The sequence below is a fragment of the Numida meleagris genome, chromosome 3 (genome assembly GCF_002078875.1).
Source record: "Numida meleagris isolate 19003 breed g44 Domestic line chromosome 3, NumMel1.0, whole genome shotgun sequence".
Taxonomy (NCBI): Eukaryota; Metazoa; Chordata; class Aves; order Galliformes; family Numididae; genus Numida; species Numida meleagris.
The window spans coordinates 68,303,882-68,330,481 of record NC_034411.1 but is presented as its reverse complement, the minus strand read 5'-3'; the positions used below and the strand labels follow the sequence as shown (position 1 = coordinate 68,330,481).

General features: G+C 41.4%; 1 protein-coding gene across 2 annotated transcripts in view; it reads left to right on the top strand.

Annotated features, from left to right (window-relative positions):
* Positions 1–26,600, top strand: part of PRDM1 (PR/SET domain 1) — a 98,300-nt gene that overhangs the window by 28,408 nt on the left and 43,292 nt on the right. Inside the window, exon 3 of one of the 2 annotated variants that reach the window (XM_021389573.1) lies at positions 9,726–9,798. The exons of the other annotated variant lie outside the window; for it this stretch is intronic. The gene's annotated coding sequence lies outside the window, so the exon portion shown is untranslated. The remainder of the gene's footprint in view (positions 1–9,725; positions 9,799–26,600) is intronic. 2 annotated transcript variants of the gene reach the window in all.

Sequence of the window (26,600 nt, the reverse complement as noted above, 5' to 3'; positions counted from 1 at the left end):
ATGGCAGACTGTGAAAGTAATATTCTGGGTTCTTTTATTAGCCTTCTGGGTTTGATGCTATGAGATTTCAGTTTCAGGCTTTTCTCTGTCACCAGGAAGACGAGACACTTAATTTCTTTCTCTCAGAAGGTCGAAATTCCCACAAAATTATATAATTTTTTAATACAAGACTTTAAAAAATCCCTGTACCCTAAGTCCCACAGTAGGATTCTGAAGAACTTGCAGCACTGATCTTGCATAAAGTGTAAGCTGATGATAGATAAGCAGGGTCTCCAAAATGACTCTAATAAATGCATTCTGTTCCTTGCCTAATCCTATAGATACCATCTTAATATCCTTAAATATTGTGCTTGTAAACTGTTAACGAGTTCCTGCCACCCGGACTTGTACAGAATATTCCCACTGGACCTGCAGCAACAGAGGTTTTCCATCTCCTAGGCCAAGATTTAGCTTCAGGTGTGTCTTCTTCTCACCCATGTGCTGAGCTAGGAGAAAGCAAGGGAATAAGGGGTGTAAAGGGGGCTCTGATTTTCACAGCAGCGTTAATTAGTTGTCTTTTCCCAGAAGCAGTGGAAACTGTAGAGGTTGACAGTAATAACAGGTTTTCCTTTTGGAAAACAGGCCTGGAAATTGAATAGAGGCTGAATTTTTCAGGTCATCCAGAAGAACAGGTAATAGTGCGTGAGAAAGAAATGATCCGCTTGGCAGAGAAGTAGTACAGGACGCTCTAATAGGTTGAATTGACCAGCCTTCCTGGATTAAAAGTATGGTTGTATGGTGTTTCTGGGAGTTGAATTAACTTCCACTCTTCTATTAGGCTCACAGTAAAGACAGCAGCTTTCTGGAAACTGGATCAAATTTACAAATAAATGCCACATGACAATATCTTGATCAAAACTTCGGGGTACTTACGTGATAGCAAGATCTTACCAGTGATCCCTGGTTGCTGTTTCTGGAGGAAGTAAGGAAGCAGAAGAGAAAAAGTGATCCTTAATTTGAACCCTTGATTTGAAAAAGGATGACTATTCCAAATAGAAAAGAGTTGTAGGTGGGGATTGGGCATGATAGAATGAAGTTCTCTTACTGAAATAGATGTGGAGGCTTGACAGTCCCAGGGAAGAGATGCAAAGCAGATGGGAATGGGTGGGCCATGCCTTCTCTTGTCCATCAATTCTTGTGGCTGGAACAGGGCAAGTAGCGCAGCACTGCATAGGGGGACATTAATTCCTGACTTTGCTCATCAGTTCACCTTGCCAGCTCCTTTCTCTAAGTGCACGAGACTGAGTGGACAAGGAGCTCTGGCACTGAGATGGGCACTTACATGTGGGAGGTAAAAGGTCTCTTAGTCCTCTCCAACCTAGAAATCCGCACTTGGCCATTTGTGCTGCCCCAGGTACGCAGAAAAGATTGAACCAGTGTACATTAGTTGGTTTGTGTATTTGCTTGTTTGTTTTTCAGACTTTTGAAAATGTTTTTAATGCTGAGTTCATGTGCTATCATACACAAAAGATGGTACAATCTCTTTAATACTTTACATTCCCGTAAATACAGAATTATTTGCTGCCTAGCTTTTGAATTGAACAATAGTATGTGTATGTGTGCAGTTGTACTCACTTACAGTAAATGGGAAACAAGGGAGACCTGAGAAGGATAAATGAAGTCAAAGTGAATCACAGAGGAGATAAGTGGTGAAAATGGGTAAACAGAAAACTCCACTTCTGTGGGAAAACATGGAGGAACAAAACCACAAGCAGGAGAGGAAGCAGCCAAATCTAAACAATGAATCGCAGCAGCAAGCTACAGCAAATGTGATTTTAAAGAACAGAGCGTTCACAACCGACATGCATCACTGCTGAAGATGAAAAATGTGAGCACTGCTTTCTTGCTTGCCCATCCACAGTACCTGCATTGAAAGCCTGGCCTCTTCTGTCCACCTTATTTGTTCAGTAGTGGACTTCATATGACTGATTCAGTTCTCATTAAACTGATTTACTGGGCTCACTGGCTCTGCTCAGCTTCAGTTTATTCCTACTTTGTTTAAAATTCGGGAAGTGCTGGGGGAGGGGAGAGGACACTAATGGCCGTTCTCGTGCAAGTGGAGTGGTAGCTGATTTATTGCAAAGGTTATAAAGGAAAAGTATTAAGTGTGTTCCATTCTGCTTGGCAAAGTCATCCTGCACAATGTCCAACAAAACCCTGAGAGCGCTGTTTTGTGCAAAAAAAAAAAAAGAGGGAGGAGGGGTGTGTGTGTGTGGAGGGGGGACGCTCCACCAAAGATGTGCTCTTCTTCTTTTGAGCATTAATTAAGACTGTAAATCACAGGCAACATGAAACAACTGTATTCGATGGAACGTGGACAGTTCTGGAGTTCTGCTGTGCTTGTGTGATCAGTTTGAATACCTACACTGAAACACTAATGGGAGAGCAAACATCAAAGAGAAATTTTGGCATGAAGAAGCAGTCTGCAGGACCATTACATGGATAAAGTTGTAAAATAGACTCCTCCGTGCAAACTGGGAAGGGAGGTGGAATGAAAGCTTGAAAGGTTTATAGGAACTCAGGCTTCTTTTCCTTTCATGCACAAAGTCAGTCCCACGTTAATTTGGTCTTGTCTTGAAATAGGCTTCTATATTTGTTTTCCGAATAAAAGACGGGAGAGGAAGGTAACAGAAAAGTTGTTCTTGGATTATGAAAAATTCAGTTACTAGTCTTCAAAATTAATTTTCCTTTTCAGATAAATAGTTCAGGGAGTTCTTTTGTCACATCATAAGGAAAGGTGGGTCACATTCCCAAGCTTATAGAATTTAAAACCTCAATTTGTTGTGATCAGGTAGTTTTCTGCAAAGCAACACTTAGAGAAACTCACCCAGTAATTCTTGCAGAAATCTTACGTCCTCTGAATGTTCTAGAGTTTGTTTATAGGAAGCCATCAAATCTTGATTTAAAGAGATTAAGTGATGTGGACTCCTCACACTTATGTCGGGTTATTCACTCTGCTATTACTTCTTAAAATAAATCTTTATCTTTACAATTCTAATTTTTTTCTCTGTGATTTCATCTAGTTTCAGTTTCTTGCTAATGTGTCCACAGCAGGCACTCTATGCTCTAGTTGTGTCAACTCTAGTGCAGTTGAGATGATGATTTGACCCACTGTAGAATGTGGTTTACGCTCGTGTAAAGCTACTGGATGCAGGTAACATCTTGATGGAAAATGGCCTGTCCTTAGTAGTTAATTCACAAGTAACTTATTTCCCAGCATGACATATTTTCATAATTGTAAGTAGACTTCTGTCCAACTGCTGTCTGGGATTTCTCAAGTGATTTTGGTTTGCAAAGTGTGGTTTGAGATGTAATTCATAATGTAGAGGATTCCAGAATGGTTGATGTGGTTAATTTCCCTTCTTGTAGAATATTACATTGTAATAGAGATGTTCTCTCTAAGTACACAAGATGTACAGGAAAAAAATTGTAAAAAATAACTTTGAAAAAAACTGGAATGATTCATATTTCAAATATTTCACATGTAGGATTCAGGAATCCTAGTTGTCGCAGTAGTCCCCATAAAGTGGCTTCTTCCCCTGACCTTGGGAATTTTTGTTCTGTCAAAAGATATCCATTTGGTGTAAAAAATATTCATTAACACTGATACATTATAGTTATATTTAAATACAGTATAAATGTTTTTTTTTCTTTTTCTTTTTCTTTTTTTTTTTTGCAATAAGCAGGGAAAAGGAATTTGTTCTATTACAGGAATGTGCATGCTAGAGGGTTTATGGACAGGAACGAGAATTCAAGTGCCTTAAACCAAAGGTAGTGTTCAGAGTAATTGGACTTGTCGTAACTTGCAGAAAGAGCCAATTTATCTGTATGCTACTTATGTTGTCAAGGAAAGTACTTGATGTAAAGCACAGGTGTCCACTGCTTTACCTCTGTAGTAGTACTTCAGAGCAGTACCTTTCCTTTCCTTAATGATGGAAAAATAACACATTGACTGGTCTTCTATGACATTTAAAAGAGCGTCTTTTTTATTACTTGGAAACCGGAATTTTGATGTCTTGGCATGCAGTGTCTTGCAGAGATACCCAGATGGTCATGAACAGGAATTGAAGCTTACATTTTACTAAAAAGAGTTGAATTGTAGCATAGTCATGTGCTGGAAAAGGCTTTCATGTGCATGTAAGGCTTACACTTGCATGTCCAGATGAAAATAATTTGAAGGGTGTGCATTCTTGAACTGAACCTATGCTGGAAAAAAGACCTTGTCAAAAAGGCAGAGAGAAGTGTAGACATGTCTGTTATTTCCTTGCTGCTAACTCTCTACTGAAAAGGGAGACACAACGCAAACGGGCACTGATAATTATTTTTTTTAAGAGACTTCAAAAAGAGATTTTTAATCCAGCCAGTGAAGCTGTGCTCAACTGTGAGGGGTGCCCTCAGAGCCAGCACACAGAAGCGTGCTTTGATTCCTCAGTTGTCTCTCTGGCAGTGCTGTGCCAGGTTTGGATTGACTGTGGCTAAATATGTGGTCACAGGAAAAATCTTTGTAAAACCTTCTGACTTGTAATGATTGGCAGATGCAAAGGATCTGTCCTATGCTCTTTAAAACAAGCATACTATAACAGGTTCCGTAGTTGCCACAGTGTATGTGTTCTTTCAATTGTTCGATCATTCAGGAGGCATGCTCATCCATAGCCCAGGGGTTTATGTCATTTCACAGATACTTTCTATGTACAGGAAGCGGGCAAAATACTTCTGAATGAGAGGTGGTAAGTAGAAGTGGGAACCAAGGGAAGTGCTGGGTTTTCCATTTCTTGCTGATTTCTGATGAAGGTGTAGTGTGTTGCTGGGAAATGTGCAAAGAAGGTGCATGGGATTGCTAGCCAAGTGGAAAATACTGACCAGTGCTATGTAAATGAGTGGGTTTCCTGACCACACCAGCTTAATCTGAACTAGCAGAGCATTTGCTACCAATGTGGTTGCTATTCCCCAGTGATCCCATATCTGTAGGTATACACAAGTCAGCGTGCCTTAAGGCTGACCTGCTAAACATGCTGGCTTGGAAGAGAGAACATCTGAATTTTGTGGTTTTCCTCATCTCCAGTTTGATTCTGGGCAGTGCACTGGGCTGGCAGATCTTTCACCTGGCCTCACATGCCTGAGCTCTGTCAGAGGTCCTTTGACTGTCCTTGGAGAAAAACAGCCAACATTTACAACATTTATCACTTTTAGCCATCCACGACAGAGAAATTTAGATGTAGTTGAACGAAACTAACACTGAGCACAAGTCTTTGAAATGTATTAAGATATCTGATGATGCAGATGGATAAACAGTGGGTGTATGAAAAGGCAGTGGACATATATATCCTTCATACAGTGGGAGAAGTTTCCTCTTCACACACAGTTGTGCAGATGTGTGCATCTGGCTGGGGGGGGAAGGTAAAGTTGTTCACAGATCCTCCCCCTAGAAACTCATTCTTCACACACGCCCCCATTGCTTCACCTGCCAGTCCACCACCTTTTGCATAGCTGTGCTGACTTCAGGGAGCTCCAGAACAGAATGCCTTAACATCTCAGCCCTAGCTGAGATAAAACTCCTAGTCATGCCCTGGGGAGTTTAGCATGGTGGAGGATTACAGGACTGTGTCTCAGTTTTGCAGTGCACACTGCTGGTAGCTGCTCGTCAGCTGTGTGGATGAGTAGTGAGGCCGTGCCCACTTAAAGGGAAGCTTGGCTTCCTTTTGCTCCCACTGCCTTCACTGGAGGCTGGAAGGGGGGGCTGCCATGAGCCTGCTGGGGGAGAGGGAGATGGCAGTGCCGTGGGTGAAAGCAGGGAAGGCAATCTCAGCAGGCTCTGAGCAGACAGGCTGTGGCATCTGGGTTTCACAAGGTGCCCACACTCCCCCTACATGGCCCTGAGGTCTCGCGGGTGAGCTGCCCAGACCTGGTAGGGCTCAGCCCTGCGTCTGCTACGTGCTTGGGGATCCGGAGACACTTTTTTTTTTTTATCCCTTCTTTCTTGGCATGACAGGTATGCTGCATCATGCCTTTGGTTCCTCTGATTCTGCCATTACTCATTGTTATTTCGTGTTAGCAAAGCAGCAGGTATCGCAGCGCCCTCCTCTCCACACACCCCGTCAGCATGCCCCACAGTTTCTGTTCCCTTGCATAAGCAGGAAAGCAGTCACCCGAGGGCCAGTGAATGCAGCCTTGCTTCATCAGCTGGAAGGTGACTAGTTAAAATCTAACTAGCAGTCTCACACCCAGCACCTGACAGGAACAGTCTCAGAAGACTATTAAGAAAATAAAAATTCCCCGCTCTGCCATATAATGGAAATGAGTATACTTCAACAGCCATCCACTCTAATCTGTCAGCCAGGCCATAGCAGCTTACCAAGCCTGTATTTAACCTATTTCCCTAATGGCAATTAAGAAATGTTTTCATTTCCCAGGGAGAGGATTGCCAATGAAATCCCCCTCTCCCCCCCAATCCCATCCCGAGGCCCGCGCTCCCCTCCTCTTCCCCACACCCCAGCTCCTTCTTCCTTAGCCCGAGGCATCCAAAGCATTCCCTGTGTGTTTGGGTAGCATGCAGTGAGGAAGAAATGATTAAGCAGCTGAATGTTTGAAATCCAGCTAAATGCACCGATTATTATCTGCTTAGGGCTTTCTTATCTTGAACTGTGTGGTGCTTAATGGCAGGCCCATTGTTTTCAGCTCAAAGGTATTAATGAAGGAATCAGGGCAGCAGGCTGATGTCATAGGTGGCTGAAAGGTGACTTGCTGCACTGATTTCTCTTACTCCACCCCTTCCTAAGGCCCTTCCAACTAGTTCACTGGACGGGTTAGTATTTTTAGAGTGGGGGAAAAAAAGTCAGGTTGCATGTGTGTGTCTGGTAAAGGGATTGTGGAGGCTCCTAAATACCCTGCTTAGAAGATGTACTCTTAGCTACTGCTCTACTTTCCCACTTCATAAAGACTCGGCATCGCTCACCCGGGTCTCAGTGTGAAAGCAGTCGGCCCTTGCTCACACCTGCCAGAGACCCTGGCAAGTAGGCTGCACTTTATATTCTGACCTATATCGGAGGTGAGGATTTTAGTTTGTTTTTCAGTTGGAGCTGGGAATAAGTAGCTACTACCAAGTGATACTTTTTGAGGTGAGCACAGCCTCTGAGGTGATGGACAACATGGGAAAGCATTTATGTAACTGAGTATCGCTTGTGCTTTTTGCTGCATTTCCAAGTTATTTTCTTACTTACTTATTTATTAAATGTACATCATTATTAAATGCAAAGTGGTATATGCCGTGTGAAAGTAAACCTGCCTCTCTGGGGTGGGATGTGTATTAAGTTTTCCATAACTTGGCACAGGTGGTGAAAGAATTGAAGATTCAAAGTAAATTAGATTTTGTTGTGATTGTGATTTAACCATATATTGTTTCTGTAACCCTTTTTGTGACAGATTATTTAATCAACATTCCCTTCTTTTTTGACAGACGTGAAAAATGTGCTGCTTTCTTTGACTTAACACTTAAGAATTTTTAGTACTGCTCTGCACTGTAAAGCTTGGCATTGTACTGCCTACAGAAATGGTCAACATAAAATACAATTCATCAGCTATTTATTACAGACTCAGCTAACAATTTGAAGAAAACTGTCTTACTAGAAGCTTGTTTCTATGGAACAAATGGCTTTTGTAGAACAAGAAAAGAAAAACTGCTGTTAAGCAATTTTGTGTGCATACAAATACAAAAAGGCCTTAGGCAGGAATCAGAAATTATTCACTTTTTTTGCATTTTAATGAGACTGTCCTTTTGTGTAGTCTTTTTGATTACAGGTAAAATTAATCTCTTTGCTGGCATGCGATCAGTAAGTTAGGGCTTTTGTCCTACCTAAATAAATGAGTGAAGAGTCTTCTCCTTTTTCTCATTTGTGATAGATTTTGTGTATTTTTGTCCGGTTTAGTTTGGCTCTGTTGAACTTGTAGCTGTTGCTGTTCACCTGAGTATTTTGTACCTACTGAAGGAGCCATCTGAATAGTTCAGTAGTAAAGACTAGATAGCAGAAGAGAAAACAGGAAAGGAAAGTGGCACTGAACACTAACACATGCAGCAAAGCCAGCTGCTGAAAAAAATTTTTTTCCTGTCTGTAGAAAAAAATGAACGATATACCCCTAGAGTTCCTTTTTGTCCTTCACTTGCTCATGAATGTTTTGTTTTGTTTTTTTGCCACTGAAAACAAAATTTAGTATTCTGAATTAAAGAAAAAAAAAATCACAAAAAACCAACAACAGCTGCAGAACTTTCTAAAAGCATGAACTGAGGTGTGCCAAAAGTGCTGAATAAACAGACCGGCACTTCCAGTCCCCTCTCTCCCTCTCATTTCAGCCCACATTTTCTTTAGGTTCAGCAGTAAAAACCCACTGAAATGTGAGATTAGCAAGCTGAGGTAATCAGTCTGAGATGATTAGGGAAGATGACTATTCTTTTCTTCAGATGACCAAAAGTCGTCTTTTTAGAGTTCCTTATCTTCAAATTGCTGTTTCGCAACAGTTTCTTTCTAAATCCGTATTTCCTGTAAAAATCTAATGTTTTACCTCGTATGTAAGTTTGTATGTGTATACCACCAATATTTGTCATGAGTAGTGAGGTCTGTCTTTTTCATAAAATTATGTTGAGTTTTTTTTTGGTTTTTTTTTTTAAGGAAAAAGTGTTTGTTTATTTCTTCAGCAGTTTGGCAGATGATGTGTCAAGCCCAGGGTGAAATTTTGTTTGCTGAACTTATCTTAAAGCTAAGAAGGGGAGGACAGTTCCGTTTAAAGGTCAAAGTGTTTCAGGAATTGAATTAGTTACTTTTTTTTTTTTTTACCTTTAAAGTTTTCCTGTTCCCCACCCAGACCCCAGATTTCAGAAGCTTTTCAAGTGCCTTGCACGTGTTAATTTTATATTGAATTATTTGATTAAATCCCAGAGTAACTAAATTATTACGCGTATTCTTCTTGCCCACTGCACAAAACATCACTCTGGGAAGAAATTCGGTGTTTGAGGTTAGGGGAGAATGCTGGAGCTGACAAAATTCAGATGCTAATGATAATTAATTTATATAGTGGCAAAGATAGGTGCACTGCCAGGTGCTTTACAGGAGATAAGATCTGGTTTCTGCTCCAGTGAGTTTACAATCTGAGGCCCCGGTGTTGCAAATAGTTATGCACATGAGTTATGTCACTGAGCACAGCGACACTACTCATGCATGTGGAGTTACTCACCTGTAGTGCACTTATCTGTATACAGTTTCAACTACATTAGCTTTGCAATTGATTTCACTGTGAGTCAGTAATTGTTCAGCACGATAATTGAGGTTATTTAGTAGGCTCTGCCAGTCAGAAGCTGAAAGAAATAAAGGGGATACTTTTCCTTGAGGAAATCGAAAATTGAGATTTTTCTGGGAAATTATTTTTGTATGCAAACAATTTGTGTTAAGCACTTTTGAGTTGCATTGACTGAAATTGTGTCTGTAGCTTACCAATCACACGGGAGAAAAAAGCATGTGATAATTGGAAGGGAAAAGTGTTACTCCCCTTCCTCATTTGTCCTGATGCTGATGTGAGGCCCCATTAAGAGTGCTTCCAGTGAAATTACTTTCAAGTCTGGGAAAATTTAATCAACAAAGGCCTTGGTAGCTGTAAATTTGTGGCAACAGTCCCTAATTCATCTTGTAATTCTATGACAGGCTCTGAATTCCCTGTATTTGGCCAGAGATCACCTCAGAGGACAGTTAATGAAAGAGTAGAGGGAACTTGAAGGTCAGTTGCATTGAATTCTTCTTTCTTTGTGGATGCATCTTTTTTTGTTGTTGTTGTTGCAGCTCATCTTTGTCTAATTTATTAAAAAGCACTTTGCTGTTGTTGTTGTTTTCTGCAAAGGCAGATTATTTCCCTTGTTGCTTACCTGCCTCTACCCCTTGAAGTGCTTACAAAATACCTCAAATTGGAATTCTCAGAATATATGTTTCTGTTGATGTTACCAGACAGAATTTCACTTTAGCAAATTTGTATTTCTTCTCTGGGTGTAGGTTTGAGAATAAAACTTCAATAGATGCTGCAAGCAGGTATGTTTTTGAGAGTAGAAATGTAAATCTGATTTCAGTATAATGAAAACATTTCAGTTGTTGGCTCAAGACCTGCAGTGCCCCAGTTAAGCTCTTAATAATGAATGTGAACTTCGGAAGACTGAGATTCTAATCAAAATCACACTGGAAAACACATTTGGGTCTGCTGGATTCATACTGGCCAGCAGATAAGTTGAAATAGCTTTTGTTTATTGAAGAGCTATAGTAAATGGGTGCTGACTTAGTAAGAGGATTTTCTTGTGACTTGTATAACGTAATAGATATGTTGAAAATAAACTGGAAAAAAATAACACAAAGGCAGGGAAATGGAATAGCGGCCTCCTTTTTTCCATCCTTCCTCTTTCTTATTTGGTCTTTAATAAGTACTCCTTAGCTCTATCTTCTCTTTCAGGATCTTTTGTTTCTTTCCTGTTATCTCATTCACTCTCCCCCTCAGATACCTTTGTGTCTTAATCTTCTCTTTCTCACTTTGTGCTCTAGCCGTTTTGTGTTTTCTTTTCCCCCTTCATTTCAGATTCCATTCCAAGTACAGTATCTTCCCACTTCAGAATCTCCTCCCTTCTTCAGTCTTTGTCAGAACAAAATCTGTAGTACTCACCATGATTTGGCACTTCAAGGTCAAGCATCTTGAGAGACCACTCTGGCATCAAAGGGAAAGGAGGTGTTGCTAGCTGAAGTCTGCCAGCTTCAGCTGGTAGATGAAGTGGTTGTTTTACAGCACCTGAGCTCTTAGCATCTTTTCAGTCACAACAGGATCACTGCTTCCTCTGAGGTTGAATTCAAAATCCTTTCCAGCTTCTGGGAAGCTTCATTTACTGTTAAATTAAACCTTCAAGTTGGGACCTCTTCCTTCTTTAGGGACCCTAGTGATGAGCAGAGGCATACAGTACCAACAATGTCAGCAGAAAGCTCTGTATCACCAGGCTGGCTCACGGCCTGCTGAGCCCAGCAGATATCAGTGTGATGCCTGAGCAGCTCATCCTTCCTTTGCCTGTACCACCAAAGGAGAAGGCCTTGCTCTCCGGGGCTGCTCTCTGCCTCTGTCACCTGGCCGTGCCCAGGAGCCCACTGCTGCAGCCAAACACAGCAGTGGTTACAGTAACAGAGTGGTGCATCCCTCGTGGACAGTGTGTGACTGTGGCCACTGCTTGCTGTTTATCAGCACTGGGGGATTTCCAGCTTGAGCACTTTTACAGATCACAAGTGTAGTATGGTAAGCAAGGCGATGCCTTTTAGCTCGATCGTGCTGTTGTTTCTGTGCTGATACCGGGGTTTTTGCCCATATTGAAGCTTTTCAGAATGACTGGGTGTCTGAAGAGTGGCTGTGGCCTCAGGTAGGAAGGACATGCCACTTTTGAATCATATGTGAAATGCTCACACCATAAAATGCTGAGGACTGGGTTAAACCATGTTAGCCAACACAATTGCAGGCAGATCTGCAGAACAGAATGGTCATTGTCCTTTCACAAATGTATGGGGGGATCAGGAGCCTGACCTCTCACAGTACCGGCAATTAAGCGTTCCTACAAGTGGTGAGTTTCCAGCATCTGGACAAGAAGCCCATTTAAGAAAGTCAGTGGGAAGTGATCAGGATTATTTTGCATCTTGATTTGGCAAACTTTCTTGAAGGAGGACTTGAAAATCTTGTGTTTGTTTGTAGAAGGCTATTGTTAATATAATTGGATGTCAAGCTTCAAAAGCATCATATGTGTTTATAAAGCGCTTTTATTAATGATGTAAAAAAAAAAAATCCAATAACAACATAAGAAAATTATCGTTGTGAGAGGAGAAAAACAGTTCCTCTCCTGACAGTGCTTCTTGTCAATGGGGATTCCCCTCTGGGACGCTAACCAAGCCCATTCAGAAAGGCCTTAATTAATTTAATTAAAATCTGTCAGATCAAACTGATTAGCCTGACATTCAGCCTGGCAGGAGGGAGGCCGATTCCCGTGTTGGATGGGTACTGAGGTGGGCTTCCTCTCTGCCGGCAGAGGCACACAGTCACTGCAGTGGCCTGAGGTGCCTTCCTTTGTCAGTGGACTAAACATGGTTGCTCCTCAGACCAGCCATTCAGTCGCTTTTTGTCAGAAAATATTTTGCATTCTCACAGCCCTGCTAGTTGAGGAAGGGATGGCAGGTCCCTCACTCAGAGTGCACTGAGTGGCCTTTCCTAACCTTTCAAAATATTGTCCATCCTATGTTGTGTACTCTCCTAATGCAGCTGCTGTCTCTGGCAGCTTGAGGAGGTGCTTTTTAGGTTGTGAAGGTGGCACAAGTGTCCTTGGTGAGCAAAAGGCCTGGCCAACACTCTCAAATGCTCCGAAGGTCAAACACCACTTGGGGCATTTCAGGAGGAAAGGCACTTTCTGTCACCTGCAACTGTTGTGAAACAGTTTATGCAGGATTTCAGGTAAGACTGTCTGCAAGTTTGTATGTTATTGTAGCTGAACCTTCCAAAACACAGTGTGACCACATGTGGCATCTTCTTTTCAAAGACCTACCTGAGGTGGAAACTAAGAATTTACACCCTCTAATATCTGACTGTGCTCATCCAAAGTATGAGGAACCTCCTAAACCATGTAGGCTTCTTAATCCTACAGCTGCTAAGAATGATGTGGTTTCCATGGCAAACATCAGGACGGCCAATGCAATCTGTGTCCCTATCCCTTTTCTCTTTCCACTTCCTCTACCCCACACATGTCCTTATGGAGCATTTCTCATCTTCAAAGCTTTTTTGTAAACACTTTTATCCATCATTATAGCAGGATGGATGCATCAAAAGGATAATGCTCAGGTTTTTAGGCCCCAATCCTGCAGGCGCTTAGGCATGTGTTTTAGCTTTGTGTACTGTAATTCATGTTTCAGTAGAACCATTCACAGTGCGTTAAGCATACGTGTAAGTCCTTGCAAGTTAGGAACTGCAAAGATTAAATAGCATTCCAGTTTGCTAGAAATCAAAAGGTAGATGAAAATGGTCGCCCCAGCTACACAAGAACAGCAGTTCCTGAAGAAAGTGCTGCAGCAGCTGACATGAAAGACTTGCCAATAAAAGACTTGCTAATAACCTGTAAGAGTTTGGCCTTTATTTATGAGAAGGATCCTTCTCCTGGCAGAACACTAAAGTGCCGGTTTCTCCAAAGGGTGGAAAGCATCTGGGCATCATGCCCCAATCACGTAGGGACACACATACCAAAAGCATCTTTCTAGTGTTCAGTAGCATGTGTCCCATTTTAGTACTCAGACTAGACCAAATTTTTTGCCAGTGAAGTTACAGAGATCGATTTTTGGCCAAACTAGAATGTGTACTTCATTTGTGGATATTTTTCCTGTTGCTTCCCAATTTTTATGGCCTTTTTGGGTGAATAGATATTGATGTCCTTGAAATGGGCATGTGGACACATCTTCCACAAACTCTGTAAGCTTCTTTGATCCTGATCATATTACGATCTCCACACTGGCCCAAGGATAAGACCTTATTGCAAGGGAAATGTCTAATACTGAGTCTGCATAATCTCTCTGGATGACGTTCCAGCAGTTTCTTCCCAGCTCTATCTTTCCTTTCTTCTTGCATTTTGACACAGTGTCCCTTCTCTGGCATCTCCCCAGGTTCCCCATTAGTTTTGTCTTAAGATAATACAAAACTGAATTCTGTTCCAGTGCACTCATTACATTAGATTCTGTTCTAAATTTTACTTTATACTTCATAATCAGGCACCCAACTTGAAAAACTTTGAGATTCTCATCATGCAACAGAGAGTGAGTGGCTGGCTCAGCACACTGCAATAATGTATATTTATAGACGTAAGAGGTCAAGAAGAAGGACTTTCTGAAAAGAGAATTCTTTGCAGGATTTTATAAAATTTGTCTCTTCCCATAAAACAGCTGTACTAACTATACTATTTGATTTTGATTTTTTTCTTTATCTTTTCAAATGTTAGCCTAATGTTCATGAGGAAAAAGCACATTATTGATCTATTTTTCCCTCCTGGATCCTAGATCACAGTTTAGGCCCTACTTCAGCAAAGTACTTAAGAAGAGGCTTATCTTTAAGCACATGTTCAAGTCTCAGGGGAGTAAATGAGAATTAAGCAAATACTTAAGTACTTTACTGAATAGGGATAGAATTAAGCACATAGTTGAATGTTTTGCTGAATCAGGGCCTTAAAATTAAAAATTAATCTTATTTGTGCTGCAAAGATTGAAAAGCTAGGCACTAGACTGGGATCTTGCATTAATATAAACCAGGAACAGGATAGTACCAACTGTCACAAGAGGAAGGGTGTATAGGTAGTGTAGAAATGGGGCAAAGCTTGGTGGTGGTCAAGTAGTGGGTAGGGTGTAGGAAAGAGGCACATTCAGTTCCTAGGTCTGCTTTAGACTAAATTAATGAAGACTGACCATGCCTTCTGCTTCAGTCCTGGCACTGTTGAGCCCTTGCATGTGTAACAAGCTGTCTTAACATGAATAGTTCGTACACTAAGTCTAAAGTTGCAAAAGGGTCTTAATCTTTCTGAGTCCCAATACGTACCCTGCAAAGCAAAGGCAACGCCACCTTCCCTCTTCCCTTTGTGCCTCCCTTTTGTATCTGTCTGCAGTCTCTTGGAAGCGGTGAAGTTTCTTTCCATGTGTTTATGCAGTGCATAAACTGGCACAGTACTCTTCCTCAGGGCTTCTAGGTAATGGTGTAATAAAAGCCCATGATAATAAAACTTGTGCTTTGACATGATGAGATATCATTACAACTAAAGTTTTTGTCAAAATTTAGGTTAATACAAAATAACGTCAGCACTAAGCCGTTTTCTTGACCAGCATTTTTAACTTGTGAGAGGGGAAAAAAAAAAGAGAGAGTTTGGAAGAGATGTGTTAACTTCCAGTATCTCTTAGGAAGATAGCTGCTGCTTCTTTTCAGCCTGTAAAGCTGAGTTGCTTATTATAGATTAATGTATTGGAACAAAACTTTTTTTTATGGACAGCCCTTAGGGATGTTTGTCACATACACAGATCTCTAGTATGATTTTTTGGTGCCTCTGAATTCCTTCTGAGCAGTTTTTCGTACCAGTAATAAACACCAGAGGTGTATAAGCAAAGTATTTGAGAACCATCTTTTCTGCAAACCTGGAGCTTATGCCCAAGCCTGGCTCCGTGTGCGGGGTTGCAGCAGTCAGTGTTAACATTGAGCAGTGCTTGGAGAAGATTGACTGACCCAAGTGCCCATCTTGAACTAGGCTTCATTTAGGAATACTTACCAAGTATTCATAGTGAGTGTAATATGATCTGCATGGGTACTAGCTAATGGTTAACTGTCTCTGTTGAACCCGTGCTCCTTAAACAAACACTGCAAGTGTGGGATGAGCTGTCTTATTTCTGCAGAGGCATAGTGCAGGTTGGGAGACTAACACTTTCTTCTTAAGAGTAGAGGACAGCAGGAGGGCTTTCACTCTCTGCTCGAACAGGGACAGAAAGCATCACTTCACTAGAGCTTCTATTTTCAAATAAAGATGGGAAAGCTGAGGGTAGTGGGTCTCTGAATATGCCCTGAAGTTCATAGCGTTGCTGACCTCAGCTCAGCTGTTAGCTTGCTTTTTTAACTGACTCTTGTCTGAACAGGTGCTTGATGCAGTATAAAGCTTCTTAGAATAGCTGGCGTAACTTTGCTTTCACACTTCAAGACAAGTGAGAGAAATAGGCAAGAGTATGCTTTACGTAGAAGCTTACTGTATGGAGATACTCTGTATGGTGAATGAAGGGGCAAGATAGTGCTGAGACTTTGAGCTTTCTGTACAAGCCAAAAACCAATTAGATCAGGTGAGTCAAAACTCTGGATCTTGCTTATATGCTGGGGGCTGTGAAAACTTTGTGGAAATTGCTTGTCCTAAGACATATGGGATAATACTTTTATTTTCTGAACTTATGGTGGCATATCAAGGCAAAAAATGCATATATGGGAGAAACCTCACACCCAATTTTTGCAGTGATAGCATCGCATCATCAGCTTGATTAATCATCTTGTTTTAAAAGTGTGATGCATTGATATCTTTTGTCTGAGTTATTCTTTAACTGTTAGAGTTCTGATTCTAGATCAGTTGTAATTCTCTCACTTTAAAAACCACCAGCAAATACAAATACATCAGAAGTTAAAAAAAAAAACAAACTGGATATGGTTTTGCATATGCAAATAATACACTCGTAAAGGCAGAAATCCAAAACTCTATATGGGAAGCTTTGAATGCACATCTAGAGCAAAACCAGTATACTTTGGTCTTTCACTGTTACGATCAGAGTAAGTCTGTGTTTCAGCTTTTTGATATGTTAAGTACTTCAGAAATAGTCTCTTTTGGATTATTTTTGCAGACTAACTTTCCCTCCGTTGATGAGTTAAGTGACCTGTCTGTACAGACAAATGCAATTGTTAGCTTTGAATAAAGGAATGTGTTTATAACTGTAGTGTCTACTGCTCACAGTAGAAGCCTCTATTCAAGGACAAAGGTTTAAAATTTGTTTCATTTTACGTATTTTTATTTACTAGATAAAACTTCGTTAAATTACTGTTGGACACTCAACTCCCTCTTACACTACTGGTGTAAGTACATTTAAGTCAGTGAAGTTCCATGTGACTTGGAGCATTAAACATGTGACAAGAAACAAAAAATAGTAGAATACTAAAATAACTCTTTATCTTTTTTTTTGATGGCTTATTAGCAATGTATTTGGCTTTGTTTCATTTGGCTCTGTCAATTAAGTTTGTGTCACTTCCAAGCTAACGTGTAATGAAGGCCTCCAGAGTACATAATGATTACTTTAAAAATCTTTCATTTACAAAATAAAATTTGTAGCTGTAAATCTTTTCTTATTGAGTCTTTTAAAATGACTGTCAAAGAGCAAAACCTCAATTTGTAGCCTGAAATTATTTGTTAAAATCATTTTTTCTTGACAGATTTATTAATGAGTATTGCTTAATAAGGTAACTGAATTGTTTTATAATGGAGGATGAAGTAAAAGGGAATGTGTATTTTAAACAGATCAATGAAATACTGAGTCTGAAACACAAATGATTTTGTGGTGTGAATTTCCCAGTGACTTTTCTTAGGCAAAAACAACAACAACAACAAAAAAACAACCAAACAAAACATTTGAAGTATTTCTGTGCATTACTCTGTTTAGGATATAGAAAGGCTATAATTATATATAAGATTTTTTAAGTAAATCTGAAATTAGGGATCTGGAATGAGAGAATGGTCTTGGATTCTATTCTGTGTTTGTTAAACAAAAATGCATTAGCTATTTTGCTGGGAAGTTCCCTTTTAAGCATAGCAAAGTCACAAATATGTATGTCCCTAATATTTCTTCGGATTAAAGTAGTGCGATCTCACATCATTTGATGAATGCAAGTTTCAGGGTTTTCTTGTTTTGTTTCACTAACATCCATTTTATGGGAACTTTATGAGTTCCAGTGCACCTTCCAAATATTTACAGTGCTGTGGTTGGATGGAAAGTTCAGACCGAATCTTTAACCTCCTCGTGTTGGTTCTAAAGACTGTCTGGAGTCCAAAGGTTACGAACTGCTTGTAAACTATCTCCAGAATAAAAGCCTATATGCGAGGACATCGGTGCTGCATTGTGTTCTCTATTCTTCTCGTAATTTCCATTTTCTCCCCGGCCTGCCCCCCGGATTCTTAATGGTGTGAATTGCTGCAGTCTATAGCATTCAGTGAGGCTATGCTAATGGATGTCAGCTGAAAGCCTGTCCTGAGGCTTTGCCAGAGATGTTAATTCAGTTAGTACTACAAAGCTACAAAAACAAAAAAAGTTCTCCATCGTCTGCCCCTGAAGCACAGATACCAAACCCTAGATTCAGCAAGTTGTTGGAGTGAGTACACAGCTTTAATGGTACGGATTTAACTGAAGTATTCTCTGTAACATTAATCACTTCATACAAACAGGAGGTAACGGATGTAATTTGTTAGCAGTAAAGTGGCTCTTTGCAGCATTTTTTCTTCTGTTGGGTCTGGCATCACAAAGATTGCTGTTTGCATTCAGAATACTCTTTACAATGTTGTAACAACTGCAGAATTCAATAGAAGTCTCCTGTAAATCCAAATTTAAAGCAAGTTTGCTTTGCGTAGGTCTGCAAGGGTTTGCATGCTAAATCAAATAAGACCATTTCTGTTCTAAACGTGGGGCAGCACGACCCTGCTTGCCCTACAGGGATCTGTTTCCCAGAGCAAGTCTGGACCCTTGTGGTAGGTACATGGGGGAGAATCTTCGAACGTGAGTTGGGTGCTGGGTCTCCCAGGAGCCAGCAAGGTCACTCAGAAACATCCTGACTTCAGCAGTGCAATTTGTGTGGTTTTGCAAGTGGAGGATAGGGACATAGTCCTAATCCTCTCCTTCCTCCCCCCAGAACTGAACTGCTTGTATATACCTCGGATATCCTTTGAGGAGCCAGGCTCTGCCTCTCAGGCTGAAGCACAAAATTGTAGACTTTCTCAGTGTTATTAAAAAAAATTGGTTGTAAGTGTGCATTTCTCCCTAAAGCCCTTTTCCAAATAAATACTTCTGCCAGAGACAGGGCTGTCACTTACAGATTTCCACAGGCACAGTATGTGTTCTACTCCCAACTGTGATAAATTTACGTTTGTGGTAGTTCATTAGAGAAAACTTCAGCAGAGAAACACAATTCCTCGTTGTTCTGCAAACATAACAGTGGTACTTACCTGCTTTGACTGGTTGTTTTTCAGAGGCAAGATTTAGTTACATTGATACAATTTATATGATTTTTTAAAAATATTTTTTCCCTGTATTGATACGTGGATTTTTTTTAGTAACAGAATATGCGGCATCGCTGGTTCATCAGGGTGATCAAAGGTCCAATGAAGGCAACTCAAATGGGTCTTGAAACTCTGAATGGGTTCTCATTGATCAACTTAAATTCATGGTTTTATTCACCAGAAATAACATCATTTTACTAAAATGGGACTACCAAAATCATTTTTTGTATCAAAAATTTTAATGGTAGGATGGCATATTCCTCAGGGATATATTTTAAGTGCCCTTAGGAGCCAAGTGTGATTTCGATGATAAATCATTTTACAGGGCTTTGGATGTCCTTAATTCTTTGCGAGATAATCCCAAATTTAGTGTGTTAAATGTTTTCAAGAAATAGGCCTGCTGACTTCAGTCTGCAGGTCTGTTCTGTACAGCATGCAGTTTCCAGGTACTCGTTATCTCTCATGTCGTATAACCCTCATTGTTTGCACGGCTATCTAATCTTGCGGCAGGTGAGAAGCTGCAATTTGTAGTACGTCTTATCAAAATACAGAAAGCTGATGTGGAAAAAAACTGTGATTAAGTCATATTTAGTCTGTACAGTTTTAATTCTGCTTTGAAGAATAGGCCATAATGAATGACTAATGCCCAGCGGTGCATGAAAGAGCGATGGGTTGTGTGGTGTGGACGAGCCCTGCAGAAGACAGGCCCGGGGCATCAGCACTGCTCGTTCCTCAAGGGGCTGAGCGTCCCCCCGAGCTCACCCCTATCTGTTTGTCCAGTGATGCAAGAGTTTGCTAATTAAACAGTTCACAGTGGTGTTTGGGGCAGAACCTGTGGACATTTAACCAATTGAACAATTTATTGCTGTAATTGAAGGGGCTAGCTGGTGTTTATTAACTAGCCTTCCTGTCACGTTCGAATTGCTGGACTAACCCTTGGTCCCTGACTTTTGTTTTTAAGCACTCCATCGGTATTGCTGGTGCTTGGGCCGCCTGCTGCAGGGCCAGAGCTTTGCTTAATCCCACTTCGTGATTTCAACAACATGATTTGAATTATTATTATTTCTTTTTGCCTTCCAAGTGTAATATTGTAAATTAAGTACTATCTGTTTAGAGCAAAAAGGAGATTTTTTTCTTTAAAAAAAAAAAAAAAAGGATGGTTAGGACAACCACTTCTAGCTTGAAAGTGAGTATTAGCCTGTGTAAACTCAGTATAATGCTCACTTGTTCTCCTTTGCAGTCACGGTCACCTCTATTGTCTCCATCATCATCAAAGTAGGTTTAGGATAGGGTGTACAGCAGGACTGCTGTCACACCTCTGAGACACACACAGCACTGGACACAAATCTGTCCTGGGAAGAGTGAGCCCTGATGGTGAGAACAGGCTCCTTCTCCCCTTTGCCCATGAAAGCTTCTGTAACTAGAACTAATTGGCTGTTCATAAAGTGCAATTAGCGGGGATATTAATCTGGGCCTGACAGGTGTGAAAATATCTCTTTTGAGTCCATTCAAACGACACCATATCTCATCGACCATAGGGGGAGCCTGGAGCAATTGTGTCTGTAAACTTGCAAGGCTTTCGTTTGTCGGCACTGAACAGCCCGCTTTTATTAATGGCATTTGAGTCTGACAACATAAACTCAGCACAAATGGATGGGCGGAAGTTCAGTGAATACTGGCATAATACTTGCTATCAGTTCCATCATCAGTAAAGGAAATGCTTGCATCCTCCATCATTTGGGAAGAAAAGGGAAGACATCTGTAGAAAATATAATTAGAAAGGTAGGTGTGAACTATTTTGAATTCAGTGGAATTTTTTCCCCAGTTCCATTCTAGTGACTTCTGGTGCATTTTTTAATCTCCACTTTTAATGTTTGCTTCTGCTTATATTTAGTTGTTCTTTGTCTCACTAGGCACAGCACATAGGAGTGACCTTAATCCAAAGGTGGTATGCTCACCAGCAGTGTAGTTATTAAATAGCATTAATGTAGCAACTTGCTGCAGAGCTTCAGGACTTGTTTGAGGAACTGGGGCTAGATGCATCGCTACATCTTCATCTTCTTCACAGGTGGTGAAAATGGACACAGCTCAGTGAAGCTGCTCTGATGTGTGCTGGTCCGCAGATCACAAACCCAACCAGCAGACACTATGGGATGCTGAAAGGGTTCCAGCTGATTCTGCTGGTGGTTCCTTACGCTAGTGGTCTTCAGGCTTGGAACTAGACAAAGACATTTTTATTTCCTGTTTTAATTAAAAGGGACATTCACAGTGTGAGACTAAAAGACTAAGACATGCAGCTGTTTTACATAAAATAAATGCATTATGAGAGTGAAAAATTGCTTGAAGATGGTCGTGATATTGAAAATAATACGTTTGTGCGTATACACGTGCATCTATACTGCACAGTCAGGTAAAATTTTCTCCAAAGGTGGAAAGCTCTGTTTTGTTTTATTATTTATGGTCTACTTTGAGAAGTGTATGCCTGAGACTTCACTAGTTCATCCTTCTGGAAGTATCTGAGCATCTAGACCATAGTGATATTTCCTAGAAGTATCTCAAAAACATTGTCTAGAAAAGATATGTGTTGAGGCAGTCTTCCTTGTCACTCAGCTTAGGCATTTGCTGGGAAAGACAACTTCTTCAAAAAATCATTTTACTAATTAAAAAGGTCTATCTTATCAATGCTGGGATTTTTTTGCTCTGCTGTGGTTATGGAAGAACACTTCTTAGACTGAAGAACTTATTGCCAGAACTTGCTCAGGTCAGTTTTATTCTTGTGTGAAAACCTTTAGCTGCAATAGCTCTCTTCTTTCCTTGCTGTTTACTCCATGACTTATTTATAGAGCACAACCATATACTTTCCCAACCTTGGCGAAGCCAGAAAGCAAGGAAGATCATGCTTGTGTTGCATAATGGAACAAGGTTCAGTGGCCTTCAGGAGTATGAACAGGAGCTGAGGTAGCCTTAGAAGCAGTATGAATGTGTCCCTGGACTTAGCTGCATGTGCCTTCCTAGGTGCTAAGGCTTGTTAACTTGGCTGTTGATGTGCCTGTCGCTGCCTTGATGTACCCATGCACCTTGTAACATGGCTTTTCCACGGTCAGCACGCTTGGAGCTGGCTCTGCAGCAGAGTGTGCTGCGCAGTGAAGACACACTCTTCTGTGTTTTTTCTAAGAAAGGTTCTGTGTTATCTAACTTACTGCCATTGAAATTGATCTTGATTCAGTGTGAATGGCCAGCATAGGAAATGATTGCCTCCTTCCAGAGCAATAGCAAGGCTTGTCACTTCTTTGGAACTCATTGCCTTTCTGTTAAGACATCTGGATGTTCTACGTGATTTATAGGTTTAGTATTCAATTACTGATTTAGTTGGGCATGGCAGTCCTTTTCTTGATTACCCTAGATGGTGCAAAACACACAAGAGGAAGGAGGGTCTTGTGATTGAGACACAAGGCTGTGATTCAGGATGTGTGTGTTCAGCTCCTTGTCTCTGTTCTCAGCTTTCAGTGAAACCTTGGGGAAGTCATTTAATCTCTTCCTCTTATGCAAAATCTCTGACTCTTTCTGTCTTTCTTATTGACCTGGTAGATGCTTTTCACCAGCTGCACATCTGTGTGGTCCCTAGAGGCGCATGTTGGTGTATTGCTGGCCTGTAGTGGGGTTGGGCAGCCTGCCTTCCCACATATGAGGACAAGGGGTTGCATGTGGCACTTCTGAGGTCCCTTCATACAATGGAGAGCATGATCCTGTGCCCAGGTCTACTGCTGAGGCTCCTGCTTGCTCTTCAATCTGTCAGGTGGCTAGGACAAGAAGGGCTTGCTTCCCCCTCTCTGCTTTGGAGACAGAATACATTATCAGTCATACGAACTACATGAGGCGACAAGATTACTCAAATCAATGTCAACCAAGTACAAGTTACGCAGTTTCCCAAGTTGGTGGCTATAATTTTTGGAATTACCCTAAGTTAAAGAATTTGTTGTAGCCAAAAATAGGAGTGCATGTGGTGCTTATTTCATGGTTAGTGGTGGAAGGGATGAGTTCTGGTGCTTCACCTCTTTGTCCTTTTTATGGAAAAGAAGCATGCACACTGGAGATGTTTGTTCATATTTGTCTAACTTCAATGGTCTGGGCAGTTACTTTCTTCATACCTCAGTTATATTTTCATTCTTATTCAGAGTTACCATTAGTAAATTAGCTACAGAGTGTTGCTAAATATTTGCATTAAGATGTTTCTCTTATAAATCTAAGCTGCAACAATGCAGTAAAACCTGCCTCTGCACAAGAGCTGCTGCACTCTGGCTTTTGGTAGCCGAGGAGAAAAAAAAACAGTGATTGAAATAAGAGAAAAATAGGCATTAATGTGGTATTGATAGAAAGCTGCAGCTCTTTGCTGTGTGACTGGTCAGAAACCAGAGAATGAATAATAGCTACCAGTGTTCCACGATTGAAAAGCCAGAGGAAATGGCAGCAAGCAAAAGCAAATGAAGATGGATGGAACCCCAAAAGGGTGAAGGGAGACGTCGCCCATGCTGGGCGACGATGGGCGGCTGACTCCTGGGTCACCTCTGCTGCTGCTTTTTGGAGTGGTGTTTGGAAAGGGCAGTGTTTAGGAGCAGAGCTTCCTGGCTGTGACCGCCGCACAGCACTTACACATGCTGTGTGTGGGTCAGTCGGAGGTCATGGCGAGTTAACTCAACACCTCCAGTGAGGAGAAAGCTCTTGGGGATAAACTGCCTTACTATCACCGTCTACACAGCTCCGGGAGGATTTGCAGATGGTTCGTTTGCCCATTTCCTTTGTTCTAAAATACATTTTCTACACATAATTAGTGTTGTGACCTAATACGTCTCCCCTTCCTAAATAAAGCAGACTCTGAGTGTTGGTTCCTGCAGGTTGGTATTTCTCCTGGCTCGCTGTGCTGTGTCCAGGCCCTCTCTGGTCCCCAGAGCTGTACAGGGGCTTGGGTGATGCTACCAGGGCCTAAACGAGAGCTGGGGCTGTGCAGAGCAACAGTATCCATGTGCTCTTGGTGCCTCAGAGCATCCTCCGTCTGTGTCAGATCACCCCTAAAACGAGGCTGCCTCCTTTTCCCATGGCTCTCACTGTCCCATGGCTTGGGCCAAAGGGAAGAAGCAGCTTTTACACCTTCGTGTGTATTGTAGTGCTGCCAATTATAATTAAGGGTGACATTAGGAGCCGGTTGGGCCGAATGTGAAGGTGGATGGTGTTTGTGTATCAAATGCTTAAGTCTGAGTACATTCAGCAAACTGCATGTAGTTCTGTAGCCCTCATGCTGCAAACCAGGAGTGCAGCAGTTGCATTTAAATCACCGAGATTTGGAAAAAATTAAGATGAAAATAAGCAGTGCAAATAGTGCAGGAGCCTGTGTCTTATCTATTCATTCACGCATATGGGAAATCACTGTATTTTACATAACTGCCATGTCTTTGCTTCCAAGAGCCTTTACAGAGCCCTGTTTGCTGCTAAGCATGAATGCAGACAGCCCCTCTTGCGGCGTGCTCGGGCTGCGCTTCCCTGCGTACGAGAATTTGTGTTTTTTTTTGAATATCTGCACAGATTGTGAACAAAAGCTTGGAAAAGGTAATGTGCTGAGGCAGAGGGAGTGAACTCTGCAAAACCTCTGCAGGTTGCAGGCTGCTCTGGTCTTGTCCATAAAAGAATTTAGTAGGCACGTATTTTATGTATATGGGTACATCAGTAGATACGTAAAAATACATGTGTCTGTTTTCAATAAAAGTATTCCGTGATCTAAACCTCTTCCAGATAACATCTTAAAAATCTTAGGCTTCACGTTTTCTTGAACAGGCTTGTTCGGGGAAACGAAAGAGAGTGCTTGACAAGATTATGGTGTTGCTTCTATACATTTCCTTTATTCTTGCGGCTAAAAGGAAATTACAATGTGTTGTTAAGTCAAAACGTGGTCTGTGGAGCTGAACCAAAAAAAACCTTTAAATGGACTAAAATTCCCCTTCTGATAAAAGGGAAAACTACACAACAGAGAGACAGGATATCTTTAATTTAAATAGTGGGTTTAAGCATATTAATTTGAGTTCAAAGCATCTTTCAAAGGGTATGATGCCCACATTTTTAATTTTACCTAATACTGAGCATCTGGTGTGGACTGGTTTGTGGTACTGAGAGCAAAAGGAAATACATTACTCATAGATGAAAGGAGTGAGGGGGAATCACTGTCCTGACTAAAAATAGCCTTTTTTTCTACCAGTTAATATCAGCTGGAGGTTTGATTAAATAGTAATTGTCTAGAAGAAGACAATAATTGAGTGCGACTGTTTCCTTTCAGGGGCCAGGCCCAGGTGGTGAAAGTTAAGTATTGTCCTTCAGATAGGGTCCTGAAAGCAGTTTTCCTGGATGTCCACTGAGCCCTTCTGTAAAATGTCCTTTCTGGGTGCTGAGCTGCAGACAGACGAAGTCCAGGCCTGTTCACGGGGCAGCAGCGGCTCTCGGGGATGTAGCGCTGGAGGATTTTATGGCCGCATTGCAGATAGGAGCTGGCTCACCTCTTTGGCTGGAACTCTAACCCAGAGGCGCAGAGATCACAGGAGACAAATGGCTTGAATTAAGAAATGGAGTTGACATCTATAAAAGTCAGAGCACGTCTAGTAGGCAACATGTGTAATAGGACTATAACATTATATCTAATAGGGATATTGGAAAGCTGTCTGAAAGCGCAGCTTCCGTTCAGATCTGAACATTTAAAACCAAAATGCCCCAGATTAATGCTTTTTTGTCCAATTTCTTGATCAGCATCCTACAGTCTTTTCGTAAAAATTGATCTTTGTACTGGTAACAACCATGCCTAGCTTTTTTTTACAATAATAGTGAAGAAACATGTATTTCTGTGTAGGTCAACAATATTTTCCTCTCAAATTCTGCAAGATTATTTTCTCTGAGTGACCCTTTTACGCTTCTTAGCATGAATACTAGTCTGGGACTTTACACATCATAAATATCTAAGCGTTATTTAATTAACCTTTGGTTATTTGGTCCAGGAGACCAAAGAGCCATGAAATGGAGTCAGGCAGGAAACGCTTTCTCTGCCTTGTGAAAATTTTCAAAATGCTACGTATCTTGAGTGGAACGGCCTCAAAACTTTGGGGAGTTTTTCAAGGAGAAGTGGGGGAGGAAAGAGCGTGAGAGACCAACCACTCTGCTGCAAAATAGCCAAAAGTCAGATTGCTCCCTTGGGAAGGGATATTCGTCCTTTCAGTCTTTGTTCTGCTGGTTGCAGATCTGGGACTTGAACCTCACGCCTCCGCATGCTGAATTAGAACCATAAGCACCAAGCCAGGGCCAGGCCAGCACCACTGGATGGCTTGGGGACAGGCATCTGAACAGATCAGAGCCTGCTAGGAGAGCAGGTCTCCAAAGCCCATATCGCCATTGCTCAGCCCTGCATTTCCCTGCGCCTTGGGCCTGCAGCCTCACTGCTGGGGAGGCCAAGCTCTCATCCCCGCCAGAAGCTCCGATCCCTCAAAGAGGAGCGTCCCACCAGGATGCTTCGGGTACTTGTGATTATCCAGAGGCAGCTGATCCCTTGCGTAGGTGACAGTAGTCACCTCAAAGCCGCAGCTGAAATTGATGACATGTTCAGATAGAGAATTAGGATGTCTTGATTCTGTGGTTTAACCCGCTAGACCACACTTTTTCTGAAATAGGTAGGAATATT